The sequence below is a fragment of the Grus americana genome, chromosome 3, assembly GCF_028858705.1.
Source record: "Grus americana isolate bGruAme1 chromosome 3, bGruAme1.mat, whole genome shotgun sequence".
Taxonomy (NCBI): Eukaryota; Metazoa; Chordata; class Aves; order Gruiformes; family Gruidae; genus Grus; species Grus americana.
In genome coordinates, this window is record NC_072854.1 from 120114747 (window position 1) to 120125445 (window position 10699).

At 47.4% G+C, this 10699-nt stretch overlaps 1 protein-coding gene across 3 annotated transcripts in view; it reads right to left on the minus strand.

The window, feature by feature from the left end:
• The window catches only part of SNAP25 (synaptosome associated protein 25), a 65927-nt gene extending 55543 nt beyond the window's left edge, over nt 1-10384 (minus strand). Inside the window, exon 1 of one of the 3 annotated variants that reach the window (XM_054822347.1) lies at nt 9952-10384. The gene's annotated coding sequence lies outside the window, so the exon portion shown is untranslated. The remainder of the gene's footprint in view (nt 1-9951) is intronic. The other 2 variants (XM_054822346.1, XM_054822345.1) reach the window with 2 other exon arrangements.
• Between the last annotated feature and the right edge of the window lie 315 nt (nt 10385-10699).

The window sequence follows — 10699 nt, forward strand, 5'->3', positions numbered from 1 at the left end:
TGCACAAAATAAGGTTGTGATGTCTCTGTGCTACCCTTAGACATCATACCAAGTTGTAGGCCTGTGTGTGAATGCCGCCCCACCCCTCAGCTTCCATCCCCAGGGTCTGCTCTCCTTCTGTGTGGCAGCAGGACAGAGGAGGAAGAGGAGGACACCCCGCAGCCAGGTCTTTCCCATCCCAACCTTTGCCCACAGCTGACAGTGCAAAGAGCTTGACTCAAGAATCAGTCAGACTTGAGGTTGTTAAACAGCTACAGTGGCTCTCCTTTCTTGTTGGCCTGGATTTCTTGCTAAGAGATCTGGTGCCAGCAAGATTGGCACTTGAAGAAAGTAGCCAGCAGAAAAGTTTAAGGTAAAGGCAAACACCAGAGTGTGAGCTTGGGGTGTGCTGCCTGCTGGTCAGAGCTTCTCTGTCTCAGTCTACAGCAGTGGTTTGCAAAGCTGTCCTTTAGGGTCCGTGCCCACCAGCCACTACAGGTTTTCTTCTCTTAGTGAAAGAAACAAAAGATGTGCATTTTAAAATGCAAATATTGAACAGAGGCTCTGTCTTCTAAAGGGATGCAGGCTGGATACCAGGGGTGAGAATGTTTTATAACCTAAACACTTCAGAGCACTTTTAAGATGCTACTGCCAAAAACTTGTGTATTGAAATTTACTTTTTAAGTCTAGTTAATTGTCATTGGCATGCTGATAGGGAAAGGCCAACAAGAAAGAGAATTAATCAAAAAGTCCATCCTGTCCTTTCTCTTATTTTAGGCTGCCTGGCTTTTGTAATTTTTTTTCTTCTGTTTATTTTTTTTTTCATTCCCCTAGTTATATTATTCTCTTTCTTATTCTCTTGTCCTCTTTTTCAGCCTCCTTGATACAGTGGATCGTTGTTTGGTTAAGATACAAGTGACTCTTCTAAGCCCAAGATTTGGCCTACCATGTTTGACAATAGTAGAAAGCTTGGTTAAATTTTGAAAGGTCTCTGACTTTATAAGGGAAGTAGGTTGTTTTGAGGAATAGATTCTGGCTGCAGGCATGAATGGAAGAGCTTTTTGTCTGGAGAACAACTAAGTGTACAGCACACTTCTTGGAAATGTTACCACAAAACCAGGCTAGACCACAAAAAGAAGGTAAAGAAACTGAAATCTGTAAACAGCTCCCACATTCTGTGCTTGAAGGTCTAATCTCCAGCATCACGGAGTATGTCCTGGCCATTGGATCAGTGGCTTGTCTCTTCACCTGCCAGGCTGGGGAATCTTTTAAAAGCTTTGTGCATAATCTCCTAAGTGCAAAAAAAGGCTTTCTGGGGGCAAGGAAGGAACAGAAATACAATAGAATCCTGATTGGGAAAGAATGGCGCTCTCAAGAATATGAATGTTGAAGAGGAAAGCAAGTGTTACTCCATAAAGTAATAGGAGTAACCATGGGAAAATCACTGTAGGACAGCAACGGAGCCGCTCGTCGATCTAAGTAGCAGTTTAATAACTTTGCAGATAAATGGTTGCATCCACAATGGAAGATTTATTGGATTTCACTGTTCAATTAAAACCCATGTATTGTCACATTCTCCACCATGGGCAATTTTTAAAATAAAGACTGGATAATTGTACTTCTGGAGAAGCAGTTAATATGGAGAAGCCCTATAGCCTGTGGATGTTCTGTTTTATGGGGGGTTCAGCTCGGTGATAGGTAACCTCTTCTGTTTTCTTACTCAATGAACCAGTCAAAGGAGACAGAAGCACTGGGGCCCTTGTAGCTGAGGGTGCTTATGTAGCCAGGAGCTAAAAGTTAGCTCTTCATCTCCACCTGCACTGTGTTCCTGTCTTCCTGCTCTTTCCCCATTTGTCTCTTTGCGTTCTGGGTAGCCTATGGCATGTAATGCCTTCTCTGTCCATACAGCACACCAAGACCCTGTCCTGAGTGGGGCTGTTAGGTACCACGCTGCTTGGGGTACTATAGTAGCTAACAGCATTTTTGTGATATCAGCAGCTCTCTTGCATTCTTATTTGTCAATCTGTTAGAAATGCACACCGGTTCTTGTTTACCAGGCTTAGAAAATTAACTTCAGAGCCTAAAAGTTGCTCCAGGAGCGGCTACATTGTACAATTTAGAATAGTTAATTAAGAAAAAAGAATTAGACAATGCAATGATTTAAAAATGCCTTGCTAATACTGAAAATTTGAGGCCTGCAGATGGCCCTGCTGTTGCGTTACAAAAGTGGTCTAGAGCATTTTCAATTAGACTTAGAGCATTCCTGGCGCCTTGAGGGTTTTTTCCACTGTCTCTTTCTTGACGTGCTCATCTCTAAAATGAACTAAACTGACAGACCTCCACCACAGCAGAGAGCCATCCAGGCCTTTTTTTTCCTCCTCTCTTTTCTTTTTTTAAATAAGAAAAACCTCTTAGAAAAATCAGACTTGAAGAGACTTGCTGCCTTATCAAGTCTAGTCTCTTGTGACCACCAACAGCTACGTCATATAATTCCCTTCATGAATTCATCAAGCGCCATCTTAAAACCCTTTGCTGCTGTTGGCCTTCCTGTCTCTTGCTCCTCTCGTTGGTACAATAAAAGACATATATTTTCAGGAATTGCAAAAACGGGTACCGTATCCCAAGAACATGTTTTTAATGGCAAAAAACCTGTAGGAAATCCTTCAAAAGACTAGGCAACAAATACACGTCTCCATACAGCTGAGCAAATAAATCAATTGCTTCTCTGGGGAGAATGGCTGTTGGAAGTCAGCAGTGAATTCCAATTTAATTGGGTTCGCATACCTTAGTTTGTTTCCTGAGGGCTTTTCACGTACTTGAGTGTCACTTAGGTGAATACTCTCTGGAAAAGCAAATGTTTGGCTGAAACACTCAAATATTCACAAAACGTATCCGGGTTGTATATTCAGCTGTCATGTTATCGGTTTGGAACCGGTGCTGTTGAAGAGAGGGGGCTCAGTCCCACTCTCCCCCTGCAGCTTAATGCAGCTCTGGCAAAACGCGCGGCTCTGGCAAACTCGTTGTCTTGTGTTATGCCTGGCCACGAGAGCACGATCAAATGTGTGAATGTTTCGTCCACCTTCTGGTCTGAGGTTGCTTTCTTCTCCGGCTATCGTGAATGCAATAATAACAATCTGGGTTTATATGGCACCTTCCAGCCTTTTACATACCTGAAGGGGACAATCATATGTAACACCCCCTTGAATGCTAAGTAAATGCTAATCATCTGTGTTGGGAGGATGTTGCATTTTAGGGGTATCAATTTTTAGGTCACCAACCCCAGGCAGTGGAGAGTGCTATGCCCTAATATATATAACAATATTTTTCCAAAAGTGTGGGATACGTGCTCTGCATCTGAAGCAGAGGAATGCAAAACAAAAGTTGATTTCATCTCACTTCTTTCTTCCACAGATTGAGGTAATTGAGGCACTTGACAGAGATTACATGTATTTGATGTGTGATACTTGCACCCAAATCCAAATATTCTGGGTGCAGCCCCTGTGCTTTAATCACTAAACCACAATATCTGAAGCTAAACTGACTGTTACTGAACATCTCTAGTCCAATAAATTGTAATAGCTTTCTTACAGCTTTCTGCAAGAACAAATTATTCCTAAAAGAGATGTTTGTGCCTAATAAATAGAGAACAGAAATTTCTCTCCTAACAATGTCAGTCACCTACGGGGGTCGGCACCGTTCAGCACAGGCAACCCTGAGCTCAGAGAGGTGCGTGTCTGTGTGTGCATCCGTGGTGCAGAGGTGTACTAGGCAGGAGCAGCGCTGGGCTGAATCAAACAGCAATTCCCTGATGCCTGCAGAAATGCAAGCTTGTCTAAATCCTTCTGAGGTAAACGGTGAGTTGTCTAAGGATGTGAATGAGGACCAGACTGAGCCAAAAAATACTAACGCAGTGGGGAGAAAGAAAACTTTAATTTGCATCTAAAGTATGGTGAAGCTAATTTTAGTACCTTTTCTTTTAAAAGATGCTTAAATATGCATGGAAGACTTCTGTTCCTGTTTTAAAAAGAAAATCAGTGAATGGTAACACTATTTTGACAGATCAGCTCTTCTGAAAAAGTATACTTTTGTTTCATGACATTTTTAGAGTAGCTGGAGGAAATATATTTACCTCTGTAGGGCAGATCAATGAACTGGCATCTGCACAGTCCCACTGTAAGCTATAATTTCCAGGAGAGGGGAAAGAATCAGAGAAATGGTTGGCACATCTTCCAAACAAATGGTTTATATGGAAAAAAAAAAAAATTAAGTTACTTCTTCTGGTACAACTGTATTGCAACCCAGAAACAGAGTTCCTCTCCTGGTGGAGAGTAATTGTAACAAATGAATACATCATGACAAACACCATAGCTGTGATGCAATCGGAGCCTTTAGTTTTCAACCCGCTCCACATTAGTCTTCTAGTCTCTTCGACAGGCTAGTGACTGTGAAAGCCTTTGGAGATTTGCTGCCTGGGATTTTTAGTAAGGATACGCTACTGAGAAAATGTGGGAGATGGAAGCGATTAATGTAGAATTACAAACGTGTCCTACCAAGCACTCTGCAGTGCCTTTGTGTGCGCACCTCCCTGTTAATTGGTAGGTTTTGAGTAAGAAATAGCAAAACGTGCATTGATTTCAAAAATCACCTACATGAAGCATCCTTTTGTAATGTCTAGGATATGAATTTTAGTTGTTAGCACTGACACAGGCTATGATAACTATCATTTTGCTCATGTATTCTACCAGTAAACTCTGGCATAATAATTTTGTCATATTAAAAGCACAAGGAAAACTGTAATTCTAGTAAAAATGTACAAGAACAGTTCCCCTCTTTCTGTTTTAGAAATGTGTACAGCGAGACTTGACTTTGCGTTTGTTCTTTTATACTCATACTCTATCAGTAATATGGCTGAGTAGTCAAATATTAAAAATATTGGCCTTAGAAAACTTGGTGGAAGAAGCATATTTTTCCTTTGTATTTATTGGAAGCTGCTTCCCGATTTGGAAGAAAAATGAACGGCTGCTGGGAAGCGCAAGTTTCATTTTGTTCCACATCCATTTATACAGTTCTGACTATTTCTACACACAAATGTGCCTCCAGGAAAAGCTCAGCTGTATTCCTGGGTTTTTACACCATATAAAAAGTTCTGCTGATGTTATGTACCAGCAGAGTGCAGCAGAACCCAACCTGAAATACAGCCATAACGTGCAGTATTCCTCCTCCGCTGCTTCATCATTGCTTACTGTCACCATTTCTGAGGCAGACTAACTGCGTGAACCTTGTCTGTGAGAATCAGCGACAATGAAACCAGGCTGGTAAAAAATAGGATTTGAGGAGGGTGGCATGTCAAGCTACTTCTGTTTATAGAAAAACCTGCTCCTTCAGCAAATATACCCATTTCTGTTTTAAAACATGAATGATGAGCTCCAGCTTGGGAGCTCATCAGCCTGTAGTGTAGCACAGCACTCAGTTATGCTAATTCACACCAATTGACAGTACGGCCCAATAAGTTAAATCCCATTTTAAAAGCTAAATAGAGCATTGTTAGCTCTTAAAAAAAAATATAAAATAGAATTTAAAAAGCTTTTGCTTTTAAATAGCCAGACAGAACACAGACTGGTCAGCATTAACTTCCAGCTTTCAAAGGCCAGGAACAGCCATGATAAATTACTTAGTATTTCCTCTTTCTCCTCCCTGGGCTTGTATTAGAATTCAGTTTGCTCCAGTGGGTAAGATAAGATAGCATATCTCTCATTATTAAAAAGAAAAGAGAAGAAAAAGGTTATAGAGCAATGATTGAATTCTCTTTAGAGTTACAGCATGCCAGTGTATTTCAGAGGGGACATGTACGCAGCACTTGCTTCCCTTTGAAAAACCTAAACTGCTAAATGTTCTCTTTGTTACAAGTCCCACAAAATGATGTGCAGAGTTTCCTCTTGGTCTGCAGGGCTGATCAATACGCACCCATTGCTGGGAATGGAAAGCTTTCCATACCCTGCATTCACCTCTAGCAGCACACAGCCTGACTGCTGGGCTTATTCAGAGCCTCATGCAAAGTCTACCTCACCAGTGGAAATATTTTCCTTTATTTCAACTGACTTTGGAGTAGAGTCCTTGGAATAATCAAAATCAGAAGTCCACACTCATTTCCCTTCACATCAGGGTCCTAATGCTTTGCTGAAGTTGGTGTTTCTTTCATCACGGTGCTCTTTAGCAGTAGTCAAGAGGATTGTAGGTGAGTATGAAGATGAAGTAAGTGATGAGGAAATAGCAAGTGAGCACAATGAAAGATGTAAAAGTGAAGCTAAATTTCTTTCTAAAATAACAGGGCAAGTGGTCCAAACAATTCCTCTAGGCCACTCAAATCCACTTTTGAGTCTCACAACATCAGCCATAGGGCCATCACAAAGCAGGAAGAAAAACCAATTTTGAGTCTATGAAGTTGACTTTGTGATTGGTAGAAAGGAAAGTCCTAGAAAATTTAGTGGGATGTGGGGCAGCATATTGAAAACTATGATCTGATGAGAGGCAGATTTTGCTGGTGGGAATGTGTATCTAAGTATTTGTGGAGGGAATAACAAAGGGGTGACAGACAAGAACGAGGAACACAACTTGTGTGTTTCGAAGAAGTGCTTGTTGCAATACGATGCAGCAAGCTAAATCTGCAAGGTCAGTGGGGAAGACAGTCAGAGTTTATTGAAGCTAAGGGCAAAGATATCATTTGGGGCTCAAAAATAATGATCTAAAAAGAAATAAACTATTCTTTGACAACCAATGGCCTTGACAAACTATATCCAGCACTCCCAGGAATAGATATGTGAGCCCTGGTGCCCACTCTAAAATCCAGCTTCCTAGAGGTAATCGTGATCTGCCTGAGATCTGCATCCCGCTGCAGCTCTCAAGCAACGCATTATTCTTCTCTCTGTTAGATGCTCTAAAACGCTTGAACAAGTCTATTGTTACAGATTGCCTGGCACTCGCCCAGCCCAAAGGTGACTGCGTTGGTAGTGGCGGATGAAACTTCACAGATAGAAAAATGCACTCTTTCCAATGAAGGCTGCAAAGTCAGTCTACATTTGTTGTGGTTTTACCTAGCTTATAACCCTAGAAATCTCTGAAATGAGTATGTGCATGTGTGTATAAATATGTACAGACAAAAGTGCTTATATTATAAAGAATTATGACAGAGAGTCGGGAAAAAATTCCAGAAAAAGAGTGGTTGTGTGACAAGCCAAGGCAAAGGTAAACCAGTTTCTTCTCTTCCTAGGCTTCCCTCCATTCCTGAGAGAAGAAATCATTAACAAAGTGAGCCCTACACTGTGCCATATACTTCCCATTTTTCCCTGAGGGTTGCTACATATGCAGAAGCTGTAGCCTCATGACATAAAAACTGCTGAAGTTGTTCATACTGACAGGGAAATATTTTGTTTCGTTAACTTGCTCAGTTAAAGTAGTGCAAGCATTAGGTTGCTTTATTTGCCTTAGCACTTTAATCTTGCTATTTTTTGCCATACCTGAAGCGTATGGAGACAAATGAAAAGCTTTCCGTTGACCTGAAAAGCAGCTCCCACCTCCAGTGCAATAAATCTGCAAATTGGAACTGCATCTCATTAGATGTATTTTGAGGGTTCGATGCTGGCTGGATTCTGCTGTTCTTTCTTTCACTGCCCCCATGAGTTCAATGGACACAGAGGCTGGTCCTGAGTGCTTTTGGAAATGCCACTCTAATTTTCTAGTTAGTTGTAGAAAGAAAGTTACGCTGTATTTATTTGGGGGTTGCTATTTAGCTGCATTTTGTTTTGTAACATGCTGAGTTTCTGCAACTTCTCTTGACTTCAGGGGCAACCTCAAGCTCTTGCTTTTGCAAATCAGGTCTGCTGGCACCTTTGGTTTGGTCACCTCTGTTGTCTTTTTGGCACTTATCCTAGGTATCAAACTCTTTAGCGGTCACCTCCTGGCTGATCCCTTCTGTGCTACGCAGAAGCAACGGGAAACCACTGCTGCTTTTTCCTACACTGGCGTCTTTGCTCATGATGCAGGGATGTGCAGGGAGATGGGGTCCCAGGAAAGAGTCACTTTTCCAGCTGTACCCCCCAGAGCATTCGTGTTCCTTCCCTTGCCACCCACAGGGATGGCTGCCCCACATCGTCCTCGTGTTGCCGTGGTCGATGGAAGAGTCCATGCCCAGAGCTAGGACAGGGTGGGAGGTGTGGGACAGGCATGTCCTTGCGGGTGCTGCGTCCAGTGCTGGCAGCAGCCAGGTATGGGTTGTTGAGGCTGCTCCACCACCTCCGGGCTGCGCCGCAGACCAGTCCCCCCCTTCCCCCCCCTTTTCAGCTGGGAATGAAACCAGCAGCAATTATTCAAGCCAAGCACGTAAATCTGGCAGATCCCGCGGCCCTTGCTTGACGCAGCTACGCAGCGCAGTGTCTGGACGCGCAGCCCGATCCCCCCTTCTCCCCTTGTTTATTTGCCCCGCAGAAAGTAGCGAAGTTACCAACTTCTCCAGCAATGAGCCGCACTGAGGGGTTTGGGGAGACTGGGGTGCCAGGGAGCGGAAAGGATGATGGTGCGGAGGACCAAGGGATGGGGGAGCTGGGACCAGGCATGTGGTGAGGCTTTGCCGCTGCCCCTCGCACCATCCTGGCTGTGACGGGGCAGCCCAGGTGCCGTGTTACATAAGGCAGCGGGGTCTGCACTGCTCCACAGCACGGCCACGGAGGAAAGGAGGGAGACGGGGGACAGGACAGAGCTCAGCCCCCCCATCTCACGGCTTGGGGAGCACACAGGTGCACAGAAGCACTGGAGCCCAAGGCATGCTGTGACCGAGACGCCGGAGGGGCAACAGCGCTGCTTGGCACGAAGGGGTGGGCGCCGAGGGCCCGGAGCATGGAGCCTCAGGGGGTGCGGGGAAGCCCCGGGGGGCTACTGCTGGTCCCCGCGGGCAATGCCCAGCCCTGGACGGACCCCGCGGGCTGGACGTTATGTAACCCCCCCGTTTCCCTTACACAAATACCTGTCCACCCGCAAAAGGGCAGGGAGAGCAGCCAAAGTGCTAAATGCCGATTAATTCCAGGAACCGAAGCTATTTCCCTGGGTTTTTTTGTTCTTGGTTTTGTTTTTTTTTTTTTTTTTTAATTTCTCCCTCTCCGCATTCCGAGCTGCCGGGGGACCCCGTACAACCACAACTATTTCTGCTAGCGGTCCTGTCCTGCAACGAGCGAGCACAGCCGCTTTCCAATCGGGGAAGGCGCTTCCCGTGCGCCATGGCGGGGTCTCACCGCGGAGGGCAGCCCGGGGAGGGGGGGGAAGGCGCGGAGCCGCAGGGCGCTGCAGCACGCCCGCCTCCGCGGCGCGGCCAGCCCTGCGCGCTGCCGGCGGGGGGGAGCCGCGCCGGAATCCGCGGGCGCGCAGGGGGCACCGCGGCGCTCTCCGCGGTGCTGAAGCCCCTGCCCGCCTTCTCTGCCGTGCGGAAACGCCGAGCGCTGTCCGCGGAGCGGAGGGGTCCGGCCGCTGTCCGCGGTGCTGACACCCCCCACACACACACGCACACACACTCTGTCCGCGGTGCTGAAGCGCCGCCGCAGCCCGGCGCGGTGCGGGAAGGGCGCTGCAGTGCCCCGGGCGGCAGCATCCCAGTCCGGCCGAGCAGGGCAGAGCGCCCGCAGACCCTTCTTCCCGCTCCGAGGGGGAATGGCGCTGGTTCCGCTTCTCCTCCGGCCTCCTGCGAGCGAGCTTGGCACGGCGGAGAGGCAGAGCCCGTCTCCCTCCCCTGGCTCCAGCCGGCGATGAGGCTGGCGGCGAAATTACACCCCTCTCCCTGCCTTCCTCCATCCCCGTAGCAGCCCAGAGGCTGGAGACAAAAAGCCGAGCAGGTCCCTCTTTAAATATATCCTTTTTTCATTTCCTTTTCATTAATATCGCCCCCTCCCCCCTGCGCAGCCGGTCCCCCCGGTGGTCTCCCACCCTTACCTCGGTTTATGGAGCGCTATGCCGGGCCGCGGCTGCGGGGTCGGTGGGTCGGTGCCGCAGCTGAGAGGCAAGGACAGCCGCTGCTGACCTCCCCGGGTCTCCTTCTTCAATGGACCGGGAGCCGTGCCCTCATCAAAGATGGCCGTCCGCTCCTACGTCAGCAGCTTTTAATAGCCCTCCCCGGCGGGGGGGGGGGGGAGAGGCGGGAGCGGGCGGGGGGCAGAGCGGGCCGGGCGGGCTTGAGTCATCGCCGCCGCCGCCGCCGCTGCACCGCTTCGCGCGTCGCGCACCGCCGGCGAGGCGGCTCCGCCACCGCTCCGCAACCGCTCCTCCGCGGCCTCCCTCGGCGCGGGGCGGAGCGGGCGGTGCGGGGCGCAGCGCCGGCGGACCGGGGCCGGGCCGGGGCCGCGGCTGGGGGCTGAGCGCGGCTGCGGGTGAACCGCCTGGGGAGGGGGGAAGGGGGCCTCCGCAGCAGCGATTTCCTCCGCCAAAGGGGTGGTCCGAAGAGGGTATCCCTCTGAAGTCCCCGGTACTCCATATATGGCCAATCTACGTGGGCTTCTATTTTTATGTGTGAATTCTTCCTTCTCTCCCTCTTTTTATTTCTCAGAACATCCTACCAGGGGTCTGGGTGTGTTAATCTGATTATTCCCCCTCTCCTCCCCCCTTAAATAAAAGCAGCCAAACACAAGGAAATCCATGGTTAAGGACATGTGTTGTAACTGATCAGTTGAGTTCAAAAAAGAGA